The 13,382-nt window shown below is 42.1% G+C and overlaps 1 protein-coding gene across 5 annotated transcripts in view; it reads right to left on the bottom strand.

Annotated features, from left to right (window-relative positions):
- PALM2AKAP2 (PALM2 and AKAP2 fusion) overlaps positions 1 to 13,382 on the bottom strand; it is a 425,013-nt gene that overhangs the window by 321,024 nt on the left and 90,607 nt on the right. The gene's annotated exons all lie outside the window — the stretch shown is intronic.

Genomic DNA, 13,382 nt, shown 5'->3' with positions numbered 1-13,382 from the left:
GAGGAGACTGGTGTGGCAGGGGCAGAGGGAGCAGTGGGGGTGGGGGGAGGGGGTCGAGTAGTGGGAAAGGAGACTGGAGAGCGGCCCTGGTCAGATCATGGCCCTGGGAGGGTTTGGACAAGACTGCGAAGGGATGGATTTATGGATTTACATTTTAAAAGGTCACTCTGGCTGCCCAGATGAGGGAGGGAAATGTGAGCAGGAGGCCAGATGGAGGACCATACAGGACTTGTGTGAAAGACCCGTGAAACGGCACGTTAGTGATAGACAAAATAATAGCCTCAAAGATGTCCACGCCCTGAACCCTTACATGGCAAAAGGGACGTTGGTTGGCATGGGTGGGCACTGATGGAACCAACGCCCAGCCAGATCCAGGCAACCTTCACTATGGGGCTGGGAAGAGAGGAGTGGCGGGAGACAAGCACCCAGTGTCCGCTAAGGAGAGCGGACACAGACCCCTGCGGTTCCCACCCCAGCTCTAGCGCTTACAAGGTCTAGTGCAAACTTGGGAAATTACATCATTTCTCCAAGATCAGCTCCCTTGATGGGAAAATGCAATCAATCATGCCTAACCCCTATGGGTATTTTATAGGCAAAAGGAGAAAAATCCATGTTGAGCCCTTGGCATAGTGCCTGGCAGGTACTGAGCGCTCTCATAAAGGCTGCGGGGCAACGTTCTTACAAAAGGAGTTGAGTGCCATGGTTAGGAGTGTCGGTGCCAGGATCCTCTGGGTTCAAAGACCAGCTCCATGTTTACTAGATGGGGACTCCTGGGAGAGGTACTTAACGTCTCTGTGCCTCAGTTTCATCCTAGGTAAACCGAGGTTAATAGTATCTACCTTACGGGGTACATGGAGTGGTCTGTGTTGGCTTTTGTTATTATGGTGGTGAGGACGATAAATAACACTCACCTTCTAAAAATGTAATTAGTGTTGACCCCAGATCTTAGGAATCATAAAATACAAAATGAAAATCTAAAGGATAGGTTTGCCATGGAAAAAGCAAACATCTCTGTAATCAGACACTGAAGCGACTCACAATTTTGCCTGCTCAACATGCAGTGAAAGGAGGATGTGACATTAAGTACACGCAGGGTAAGTGAAGCTGCTCTCGCCTTTGCCTTCAGCCTAATTTCATGATGCTGTGAACCCCAGGTCGGACATATACTTGGGCAGTGAGGGCCTCTGCTTAAGACTTAAACCTTGGAGAGGGCTGCTTTGAGGAAATCACAATGAGTTTGCAAGAAGCAGATGCAGTCTTGAGAATTAACATCCTGTGCTGGTTAGCCGGCTCTGATTTTAACCCCCCTACCCCCTCCCTTGTCCTGTTTGACTCTGGGCCTCTGAGTTGTTACACCTGGGCTGTACTGAGAGCCAGGGACTTCAGCATTTACTGATGTTTGGAAAACACTCAAGTTGTTTGTGCCAAAAACGGAGGCAACGATACTATCCTCGTTCAGCAGGGTGACTGACTCAGCAGTTTAGATGCACACAGATGGCCCTTTTATGGGCAAAATGGTAACCCTGAGCTCCACAATCTGAAGAGCTAAGTGCTAAGTGTGCAGTATTTCCTTAAATGCCTCTGAAAGGACTCTGGGGACTGTAATGAACGTTCATTTGACATATTTTATCAAGGAAGTCAGAGAGCCCGCCTGCTTCTCCTCCCACATTGTGGCTGAGTTAGTGAGGGATGGGGGAAGCTTCCTGGCAGGGTGTGGTGTTAGGATGTGCCAGGCCGAGAGTAACCGGGACCCACATGGCCTCCGTCACAATTGGTCCCCGTGTTGACATTAAACCCCCGACCAAGTTGCGGGTTGTGTCTGCTTGCGCTCGGGGTTTGTACTCTGAAGCCTTGCCACTCATAGTGTGGTCTGTGCACGCCAACACCCGTACCATGGTTGAAATGCATATTCTCACTGGCCTGAAACCTACTGAATCAAGATCTGCATTTTTGTAAGATCCCCTGGTGATTTGTGGGCAGATTCAAGCTTGAGAAGCATCGATCTAGGGCCTACTGGGTCTCAACTGTGATGGCACATTAGACCTGAGCTGCTTTAAAGTAGTACCCATCCCCAGGGACCCACTCCAGACCAACTGTATCAGGATCGGTCTTTAAATTTCCCAGGTGATTTTATTATGCAGCCGGGATTAAGAGCCTCTGATCTAGAATTTCAGATGATGATGATGATGATGATGATGATAGCAATGATTGCAGGTAACCTGTTGAGCGCTTATATGTCTCAAACTCTTCTTATCACTATATTAACTCATCACAATCCTACAGAGAGGTACTGTTATTTTCTCCACTTCAGAGATGAAGAATTAGGAAACTATATGACACCACTACAGGAAACAATATGAAGATTCCTTTAAAAAGCTAAAAATAGAGTTACCATATGATCCAGCAATCCCACTCCCGGGCATATATTCAGAGAAAATTCTAATTCAAAAAGATACATGCACCTAAATGTTCATAACAGCATTATTTACAATAGCCAAGACATGGAAGCAACCTAAATGTCCATCGACAGATGATTGGATAAAGAAGATATGGGGTGTGTGTGTGTGTGTGTGTGTGTGTGTGTGTGTGTGTGTATATATATACACACTGGAATACTACTCAGCCATGAAAAAGAATGAAATAATGCCATTTGCAGCCACATGGATGTACCTGGAGATTATCATACCAAATGAAGTAAGCCAGAAAGAAAAAGACAAATATCATATGATATCACTTACATGTGGAATCTAAAAAAGCAATACAAATGACCCTATTTACAAAATAAAGAGGCTCACAGACAGAAAACAAACTTATGATTACCAAAGCGGGTAGGTGGGGGTAGGAATAAATTAGGAGTTTGAGATTAGTAGATACAAACTAATATATATAAAATAGATAAATAACAAGGTCCTACTGCATAGAACAGGGAACTATATTCAACTATATATGAACTACATTCAATATAGTAATAACCTACAATGAAAAAAAATATACATATATATATACACACATATATATGTATAGCTGAATCACTATGCTGTACACCAGAAACTAATACAACACTAAATCAACTATACTTAAAAAAAAAAAAGAAACTATCTAAGGTCATATAGGGTGGACATGACAGAGATGAAATTTGTACTTTTAGCCTCTCCACAAATCACTGAGGCTGCCCCAGACTGACTTTATCAGAATCTTAAGGGTGGGGCCTAGGGACCCACACTTTAAACTGATGCCACAGGTGAAGCTTTTTCATACTGAAGTGTGATATGTGAGAACCATGTTTTATCCACTCCCAATAGGGCTTCCTTAACTTAGGACTTTGGAAATAGACAAGAATCAGAGTACTCTGGGGAGCTATGATGAATTTGCTCAGCAGTTAACTTTGAGTATCACGTATTGGAATGTTTATACACATACCTGTTCATAATTTATATACACAGATACAAGCCTTGCGTAGTCAAGTTTGCTTTTCTAAAAACCGGTCAGATCTTCTAACCACAGATGGTCCCAGTGTGAGTTTCACCCTGTGATTCCACATGATCCTTGACTCAGAGTTTTCCTTTTCCCAGTTATTATCCATCCATCTATCCATTCATCCATCTACTATTCAATACCTTCCTTTACTGCCCTGGCATTAGGGTATAGAGTTGAGTAAGGCACAACCCTCAAGGAGCAACAGAACTTTACAGAATAATGAATAAAGTTTGGTAACAGGGATAAGTCCAAAGTGCATTGAGGGTAAAAAGGAGGAAGCCAATTCCTAGTGTCTGGGGGTGATGCCAGGGGAAGGTCCAGGAAGGCTTCCTGGAGGAGAGAAAATGAGAACTGAATTTCAAAGGATGCATAGGCCCTCAGTAGAAAGGAAGATGGAACATAGGGAGATGGGACAGGCTGTGCAAGGGCCAGGAGGCATGAAAGAGTGCAGTGTGTCTGGGGCACTAGAAGCCATCTGTTTTGAAAAGGGATGGATGGACAAGATGCAGAAATGTGGGAGATGGCACTGCTGACCTGAGACAGGAACCAGGTCCCAGCTTTGCTAAGCACCTCACCCATCCTCCTGCAGGTGATGGGGAGCCACTGAAGGGTTAAGCCAGGAAGTTACTTTGGCAAGATCTTTGGGGCTACCTACTGAGAATGGATTGTCATGTAAAGACTGTAGGCAGGGAGACTACTTTCAGAGTCTAGACAAGAGGAGAGAAGCTCCTGAATGAAAAGTAAAAATTATGGTAACTGTAGTGGGTTGAATAGTCTGGGAAAGGTGCATCCAAGTTCTAACCCTCAGTGCCTGCTCATATGACCTTATTTGGAAATAGAGTCCTGGCAGATGTAATGAAGTTAAGGATCTTGTTATGAGAGCATCTAGGATTTAGGGTGAGCCCTAACCCTAATGACTGGTGTCTTTATAAGAGAAAGGAGAGGGAGCTTTGGAACACAAAGATCCAGAGGGGAAGACCATGTGAAGACAGAGGCAGAGACTGGAGCGATGCAGAAGCCAAGGAGCACCAAGAATCCCAGCAGCCATCAGAACCCAGCAGAGAGGCACGGATCAGATTCTCCTTCAGAGCCACCACAAGGAATCAACCCTGCTGACACCTTGATTTCAGAATTCCAACTTCCAGAACTATGAGAGAATATATTTCTGTTGTTTTAAGCTCCCTCCCCTCTCTGCCCCAGTTTGTGGTAATGTGTAACGTTAGCCCTTGGGAATTAACATAGCAACTACTAACATTGACTACTTACTCCATGCCAGGCACCCTACGTAGGTGTTGGTTTCATTTAGCATCCATCCCTACATTCCATGAGGTAAGGACTTGTAACGTCATGCCCACCCATCAGATGAAAAAACTGAGGCACAGGGAGGCTTAGTCATTGACTCAGGGTTACAAAACCAGTAGGTGGCAGAGCAGGTTTCTCATGCAGGCAGCCTGGGAGCAGAGCCTGTGATTTCAGCTCCGGGCTGAATGTCAGAGAGATGGAGAGGAAGGAGCAGACTTGAGTAGGTGGGGAGAATTATTAGGATCTGGCAATTAACCAGGCATCAGGAGGGTGGGCAGGAGGAATTGAGCCTTCCCGATTTCAGGTGCTTTAGTGCCTCCATCCTCTAGTCTGTTCCATTCCCCTGGGATGTGCTAACCCGTCCAATTTCCTAGTCCTGCTTTTTGCACCTGCTTCTCAGCAGTCCTCCTGGGCTCTCCCCAGATATATCCTCAAAATGGTCCAACACTTGTTAATTCCCCAGACAGTGATCTCACTGCCCACTTTTCTCTCTTCGCTCTGGCTGTTCTTACATCTTTGAGCTACACCCGGGCATTCAAACTTCTCCTGACCCTAGAATCCTAATGTGTATTCTGGTCTCTGCTCTCAGCATCCCTGTCCCTCTCCTCCCCTAGTCCCCATCTCCCTGTAGAACGAGCAGGTGAAGCATCCAGGTAAAGAGCTGGGAGGAAAACCGTGTCTTCCCAGGAAAAAGGTTACATACTTCCTCTGTACTGTTTTTCTATTTCCCTTTTAAATATTTCCCACTCTTTCAGCTCAAGACTGAGACCCCCCCCCCAAAAAAAGTATAGAAAAATACTTTTTGCTCCTTTATAATAACAAGTTTTTTCCTGGTCCACAGTGAGTGAGTTACATGAGCCTGGGTTGCCGTGAGAAAGCATAAAGTCTGCTGTATAGATGTGAACATTGCTATTTCAAGAAATTACCAGCTCCTACAATTCTCTCCATGAGTCTAGGATGCACATCTGCCAGGGAGCATAACTGATCAACTCATTTAAAGGTGGGCATTCACACCATTCCACACTTACGGCACTCAGATGGACTTTAATTATACCCCAAGATGAAATTTCATTGGCAAGGTCCAGGATATTAAAAAGACAAATGTTTTAAATTTTAAAAATAGGAACTTAGACTTAGAACCCAGTTGTCACTACACTTCCACTGACCAAGGGTCATTGTCAGAAGAGGAACCAATCTGGAGACATAATTATGTAAAAGAATAATGAGAGATTCAAAGGATCAAAAACTTCCCAGGGTTCCCTGAAATACCTTGGAACCCCCTTTGGGAAGCACACAGGTTTATCTGATAGAATACTGTGTTTTACAGAGTTTATCTTTGTTCTCAGACATCATTTGACAACATTCCACAAAGTGAAATTATCACCATTCCTCATATTTTCATCTGCTTTCAAACATTCAGATTGTTGTTAGAGAAGCAGTCATCTTATTTGGGAGGAAATTTGTCATGTACCCCATTGGTTTGCCAGCAACTTAAAATACCATAAGATTAGATTTTCCTTTCATTCCAGTACCATTTTATATATAGCCTATTTTATATTCAAATATATCTAAGACATTAAATATTTATTAAAATTTTTTCTAGATATTTATATTAAGTTCATTTTACTTAAGGTGGACTTTTACTTTTCATTGTCTTTTCATGATTAATTGACTACTGCCTTTGGGTTGGTCTTTAATGAACACATACCCTCACTTAAATGACAGACAATCCAAAAGGGGATAGTTGGAACTCGCTCACACACGTTCAGTGTGTGTGCTGGGATGACAGAAAATCACAGGGATTGAGAGATAATTTGCATTTTCCTTTGAGTGAAAAAGGAAACTTTAAAAGATAAGAAAACTGTAATAGTTGAAAAACTCCCAGTGAGCTAGTGGGAAAGAAAAGTCAGTGCATTTGCATTAGAAGGATCAGAAAGACAGATTCCTTTTTTATTGGTCCATTTAACAATATTTAAATGAGCACCTGCTATATGGTGGGCACAGTGCTAGTTTCTGGGCTTGGAATGAGTGAGTTTCTGGATGAGTGAAGAGAGAAACTCTTTCTTCTGGAGCTTACGGGTCTTCTTATTAATGCTCCCTTAACTAGACTTTGGGGAAAAGGGAGCCTAGAGAAATCCACAAGCCTTTTAAATCAGAGCTCAGTTCAATATCGGTATTCCACTTACTAGGGTTCTGTTTGGGAACAAGCCACTTAAACAATCTGAACCTCAGTGATCTCATCTGTGGAATGGGAATGATAACAATTTGTAAGACTGTCATGTGAATAACCCAAAAGAGTGAGCACACTGGAAGGGCTCCATACAGAGTAACAATTGATAAGCAGTAAAGAATATGATAATAAACATTAAACACTTGTGTTTCTGTTTTTCTCCCTTCCTCTTCGCTCTTGCCTTGTGACTATTGGTTAAACACCGGCAGGATTTTGGTGAGCAGGCCTACTTAGCCTAAATTCCACAAAGCAATGAGGAAATTGTTTTCTCTGTGTTTAATTGCAAAGTGGCTTAAAGTAAAAATAGCCAGACACAAAAGCTACAGTATGTATTCCTTTTATATGACATTCTGGAAAAGGAAAAATTATAAGGACAGAAATCAGATCGGTGACTGCAAGGGGCTAATCATGGAGGAAGGGAATGCTGACAAAGGGGTCCAAGGGAACAAACACTTTGTGGTGATGGAAATGTTATGTATCTTGATTTTGTTGGTGATTACACACCTGTACATAGTTGTCAGCACTCACTGAACCATACACTTAAAAAGGGTGAATTTTACTGTATGTAATTTATATCTCAATAAACCTGACTTAAAAAAAAAGAAGAAGAAGACTGTGGCTTGGGACCTTCAAGGCTTCCTTTAGGAAAAAAAATCTATGATCAGTACATAAAATTAGCAGTGCTCCTGGGAAGACACTTGTACAAAAGTAACTACGGTAAAGACAGACATTGCTAATCCTCCTAAGAGAGGTACACAGTTCTCTGGGAGCTCAGAGGAAGAGAAACTTCCATCCAGGGACACCAAGACATACTTCATGGAAGAGGCTGCATTTAAACTGGGTCTGAAGAGTGCAATTAATCACTGGGGTTTTTTTTTCTTCTTCTCTGTCGACTGTGATCAATATCTTTGGCTCCAGCCTCTGTTTATAAATTGGTTGTAAATTTTATTATAGGTTCAATTCTTCTTCTGTCCTAAAAGTTTTTATATTTTAATGCATTTGCTAGAGATTAAATGATTCACATCATCTTGACCCTTAAACAATCACAGTTTTGGGGCTATGTTTTCTGCGTCTGCCATGTTTAGGAAATTGCTTTTAAATGTCCACTTATAAATGTTCTTCCATTCTATGAAATGAAGAGAAGTACAATGTCATTAAAAGAGACCACATGGCCAAGTGTAATAGGTTGGAACGGAGTTCAAAAATCTAGATTCTATAACTCACAAGTGAGTCTATCAATCAAGAAGAAAAGGATTAATAATCCCCAAAGAAGAATGAAAGGAGGGAACTATGTGAATGGACAGTTCAGGAGAGAAAATACAGTGGCTCTTAACATAGGAAAAGATGTTACATACAATTCTCATATATAATCTCATATATCTCATATATAGTTAGTGAAATGGTTACTTCTGTTAATATACACTTCTATGAATCAGTGAGACCTAAGATCAACCACCCAGTAAAAAAAAAAAAATGAGCAAGGTAAATGAATAAACAATTCACAGAACAGAAAATGCAAATAGCTTCAAAGCGTAAGAAAGGATGCTCAAACTTACTCACATGAAGGGAAAGGTAAATTAAGGCTACACTATTTTGCACTCACCAGGCAGGCAAAAAAAAGTTTACCAAGTTTGTGAACAGTGTTAACGAGGATGTAGGAATATCAGCTACTGCTGGGACAACCTTTATGGAGGACCATTTGGCGATGTTTATAAAAGTTACAAATCACGATGATTTTGACCCAGCGATCCCACTGCCACGTATTTTATCCTACAGACCATCCAATGAGCAAAATGACACGCACCACGTCATTCACCACAGGACTGTCTGTAATTGCCAATGAATGCCCCTAGTAGGGTTAAACGAGTTTGGGTACCTCATACAAGAGAGATTGAGAACACTCTTCATAGGCTGATGAGAAGCCCCCATTCAGATCTATGAGAAACCTAGGATGTCAGGCTCCAGTCCAGAAACCCACAATCAGTATCTTCAGGATAACAAGATCCCCAGATGATTTCTATGCACGTGAAGGTTTAAGAATAATTAATTCCAGCTAATTCCTACTCATGGTCACTTCAGGCTTGATCTCCTTCCCTCACTCGACCTTTATTCTACATAATCTATGCTGAATGCCTTTCCCTGGTCTGCCATTATCCTATGTGTTTCCTTCCATATTATTTGCCACATTATAATTTTCTGGACTCCCCTGTCCCTCCTACCAGGAGATGTGCACTGCTGTCTCACAGTACCTAGCATGGAGCCTGGGAATATGGGGCAGATGCTAAAAAAATTTTTTTTCAATAAATAAACAAATGAACCAGGCCAAAGGAAAACGGGAAAGGAAACATTTGCTTAGTTATCTTTTTGCCATTTACTTTTCCTAAGATGTTTCTCCTTTTTGGAGAAACTGCTAACAGATCAAGAAAGAACCAGGCCCCCTTGGGAATAGCTTCTCTCCTCTTACTCCCTCAGGCCAATAGCTGCAGGCATTGAACAAATACATCTTCCAGTTCTTTGCTTGGCTGTGGATTCAGCTCCGATTAGAAATAAAACCTCTGGGTTCAGATGACATTTTCAAAGGGCCAGAAATTCCCTAGAAATCCTCGCTTCATCTTGCTCTAGGAGATGGCTTTCCGAGCTGACTCAACTCCTTTATTTGGGCTCACTAGCTGACTGTTCCTCCAATTGCTGCAAAATCCCAACCACACAGGGGAAAAGTGCTCCAGGAAAAGCCCAAGCATGTGGTGCATCAGCAAGGATTTGCCGTCACGTGTGCACATGACTTTCAGGAGTGAAATGAAAAGAGTGGCTCGCCAAAGCACAGCATGGCGGGAGTTCCCTCCAGAGGCTGGCTGCCCTGCCGGCAAAGGAAAGCAAACAAAAGAAACATTCTTTCTACTTGTGAGTGAAACAAAGATCCCACTGAGAAAACTGAAGTGAGCAGGAGAGCCATAAAATCAACAGAAACGGGGGCTGTCAGTGGAAGAGGCATCTGGTTTCAATGTAAACATCCTTCAAATGTTTCAAGAATGAATGGGTATTTGAATAATTTATTATTAAACTGTTTTGTTTTTTCCTGACCCTAGATATTTCGGGCAGATTCAGAATTGAAGCTATCCTTACATATGCCCAACTCTAGTTCCCACTCAGTTTAGGCTTTTTTTCGGAGTGGAATCCTGGGAGGAAAACATTTGCAAGCAAACTGAACAGAGTTGCCTGGGCAAATCCAGGATTGCCTGGCTGGGTGCAGGTATACTTTGAGTCACGTAAACGTAGCACACTAAGTAGATTGTACACTTCACGCAGGAAGCCCTGAAGTGGGGGTGGGGGTAGGGGTAAGCGTTTCCGTTTGCTCTGGTTTCTGTCCAGGGTTTCTTTGTTGGAAAGAAACTCTTCTCAGATTGCGCTCGCTGCTTCTGATCATGAATGGAATACATACAGTTTTGAAAGATGCTCTAGAAAAGAGGTTGCAGTAGTGACCAAGATATGTTTTGCTGGGGCCACATTACGTCTCTAAAAAGAATGTCATTGCCAGGAAAGTAAGCTAGAAAGGGAAAGAAGAATGTCACGGTATCACTTATATGTGGAATCTTAAAAAAAAAAAAAAAAAAAAAAAAAGACAATGAACTTATCTACAAAACAGAAACAGACTCACAGACATAGAGAACAAACTTTTGGTTACCAGAGGGTAAAAGAGGTGGAGAGGGATAAATTGGGAATTTGAAAATCGCATCTCTTGGGGAGTGATGGAAATGTTAGCTATCCTGATTGTGGTAGTGGTTCCATTGGGGTATACATCAGTCAAAATTTATCAAATTGTATATTTGAAATATGTTTTGTTTACTATACAGGAACCATACCGCCATAAAGGTGTTAAAAAAAAAGAATGTCTTAAATTGGCTGTCAACATTTAAAAAATTTCTGCACAGTAACAAAGGGCTGGATTCTAGTAGAATCCATTTGCTAATGATCTTTAGAAAACACACACATCCCAGTTTGTCACAACCTAACTACTTCCTTTTATCTAATCCAGGTCCCCTTGTCTAGGCTGGCCACCTGGTAGACACACACACACACACACACACACACATCCTAGGACAGCCCTAAGGATGAGAAGGAAATGAGTTTCGTCCTCCACTGTCTGGCCACCTTTGGCCATTCTAATTTAAGTACCTTAACTCATTACTTGATATTGCATAATTTTTTTTTAATATGATAGCAGAACTTTCTCTTGTTCTCTTTTTTTTCTTACTATTTTCTTTACCTTATACTACTTCTGTAGAATTACATGAATGTTAAATTTTTATATATTATTTATTTATTTTTTTTTTGCCTTCTTTAATGAGAAACCAAACATGCCAGTGTCAGGGGCATCTTTGTCTTTGTCTCAGGTAAGGGAAGTGATAGACCTTTCCCTGGCATTACTTATTTCATGTGGCTCCTCTGGCTTGCTGTCTTTCTGTGCTTAAATATAACCCTGTAGGGGTTTAGCTACAATCTCGACTTCTGGTTTTTCTTAATCAGTCAGGAGGTCTGGCTATACTGGCCACATTGAAATCACTTCAATTTACCCTCGTGGGAGCAATAAAGCTGTATCAGTGATGTCTACCAGCCTGGAGCTATTTGGCTGTAAATGTCAAAGGACAGCCAGAAATTAAAGCCATGGACTCCAACATAGGTACCTTTGACATTAGCCAAGATGTTTGAACATATGAAGAAGGAAACAGGTTGCTCTGAGTTCTTGGGAGCAAGGGACCAGGACTTATTTGCCTCTGAATGACCTCATCCTGATTGCAGTGCTCAGCGCTGATGCCTTGTATGGAATTAGTGCTCAGAAAACATTCATCAAATTTAGAAGATGGAGATCATAGGTTTAATTCTAGGCAAAAGCAAAATGGTCCTGAATCATTCTGCAGCATTACCTAATACTTTAACTGTTATGATGAAAATATTTTGTAAAAATAGCAACTTCCTAAAACACTCTATTCCTAGAAAGCAACTTTGGGTTTTTTCCAACCTACAAAAGCACCACTGCATCTTCTAGAGCAGTTCACATATAGCTGGTCTTAGCAATCATAAAGCTCATGGTAGCTCAGGTAAGGAAACCAGCTCCAGGTAAGAAGACTTGTTCAAGAGCAGACCAGTTGCAGTCTAGACATCCCTTGCTTCCTAGTCCAGTGATTGTTTTCCAGCACGAGGGATTTGCCCAAGTCCAAGAAAGTGGTTCTAGAATGGCAGGGCACCTGACCAACTTCAACAGTCTGTTGGAGAAACATGGAGATGCCCAGCCATATATTGTGAAAGGCCTGGGCTCCCCTGAAGGGCACCCTGACTCCTGCAAAGGCTAACTGGCAGCCCAGGGGGGTGGAGATGACAATACAAGAGCCAGTCCTGTTGCCTCATGCTTAAAGCAGATGGCCCAGCTGTCCTGGGGGCCCTAGAGGGGAACACATGCCATTCCAACATCAGACAGTAATTCCCAAATCCAGAGCATAAATGTGTCAGTCATGACAAGACACGCTGCATGACAGCACATGGAATCAGCCATTTTTTTAAATTAAAATTTATTTACTTTAAATGAAGGTACTGGGGGTTGAACCTAGGACCTGATTCAATATTTCTTGGTCCCTACCCACACAGACAACATTTAGTGAAAGCACGTTTGATGATGCCTTTTATGCAGAAATGCTGCCTGGTGATGTGCACGTGACTGGCAAGAAGGACTGTTTGATTCTTTGGTTCTTCTTATGATTTTCCCTGATGGTAGATAATTTTATATCGAAATCTACATGAACCCAAAACATGATTATCCAGGCAAATTCGTATGGCATTACTCAGAAATGGAATCGAACTGAATTTTAATAACATTTCCAGAGTAAAGCATCCATGGAAGAAAGCATTTTTAACGAAAGACCCAATATCAGAAAATTTTTAACTGAAAATCAGTGTGGTGGCTTGACAGCAACCACTTGTAGGTCAAGGGCAAAGCAGTAGTAATAATAATTATGGGGCATTCACAGCAGCATTCAAGGCCTTTCACAATATGGCGGTACCTTACGTTTCTGGTGTGATTTCCCACCACCCTCTTACACATGCTTCAGTACAACCAGATGTATGCCTGTTCCCTCCTCCATGCTTTCGCTCTTGTTCTTTCTGTCACCTCTGCTATGCCCACTGTACCTCACCCCCTGCGTCTGTTGAAATCCTCATGGAGCCAGAATGCCTGGGTTTAAACACTAGGCTTCTACAGACTAGCTATATGACTTTGGACAAGTTTCTCAACCTCTCTGAACTTTGGTTTCCTCCTCTGCAAAATGAGGGAAAAAAAAAATGGTACCACCTCATCAAGTTGCTGTGATGATTAAATGAGATA

This window comes from Camelus ferus, chromosome 4 (assembly GCF_009834535.1).
Source record: "Camelus ferus isolate YT-003-E chromosome 4, BCGSAC_Cfer_1.0, whole genome shotgun sequence".
Classification (NCBI taxonomy): Eukaryota; Metazoa; Chordata; class Mammalia; order Artiodactyla; family Camelidae; genus Camelus; species Camelus ferus.
Note: the sequence above shows the minus strand (reverse complement) of the source record. Positions and strands in the feature narration are given on the sequence as shown.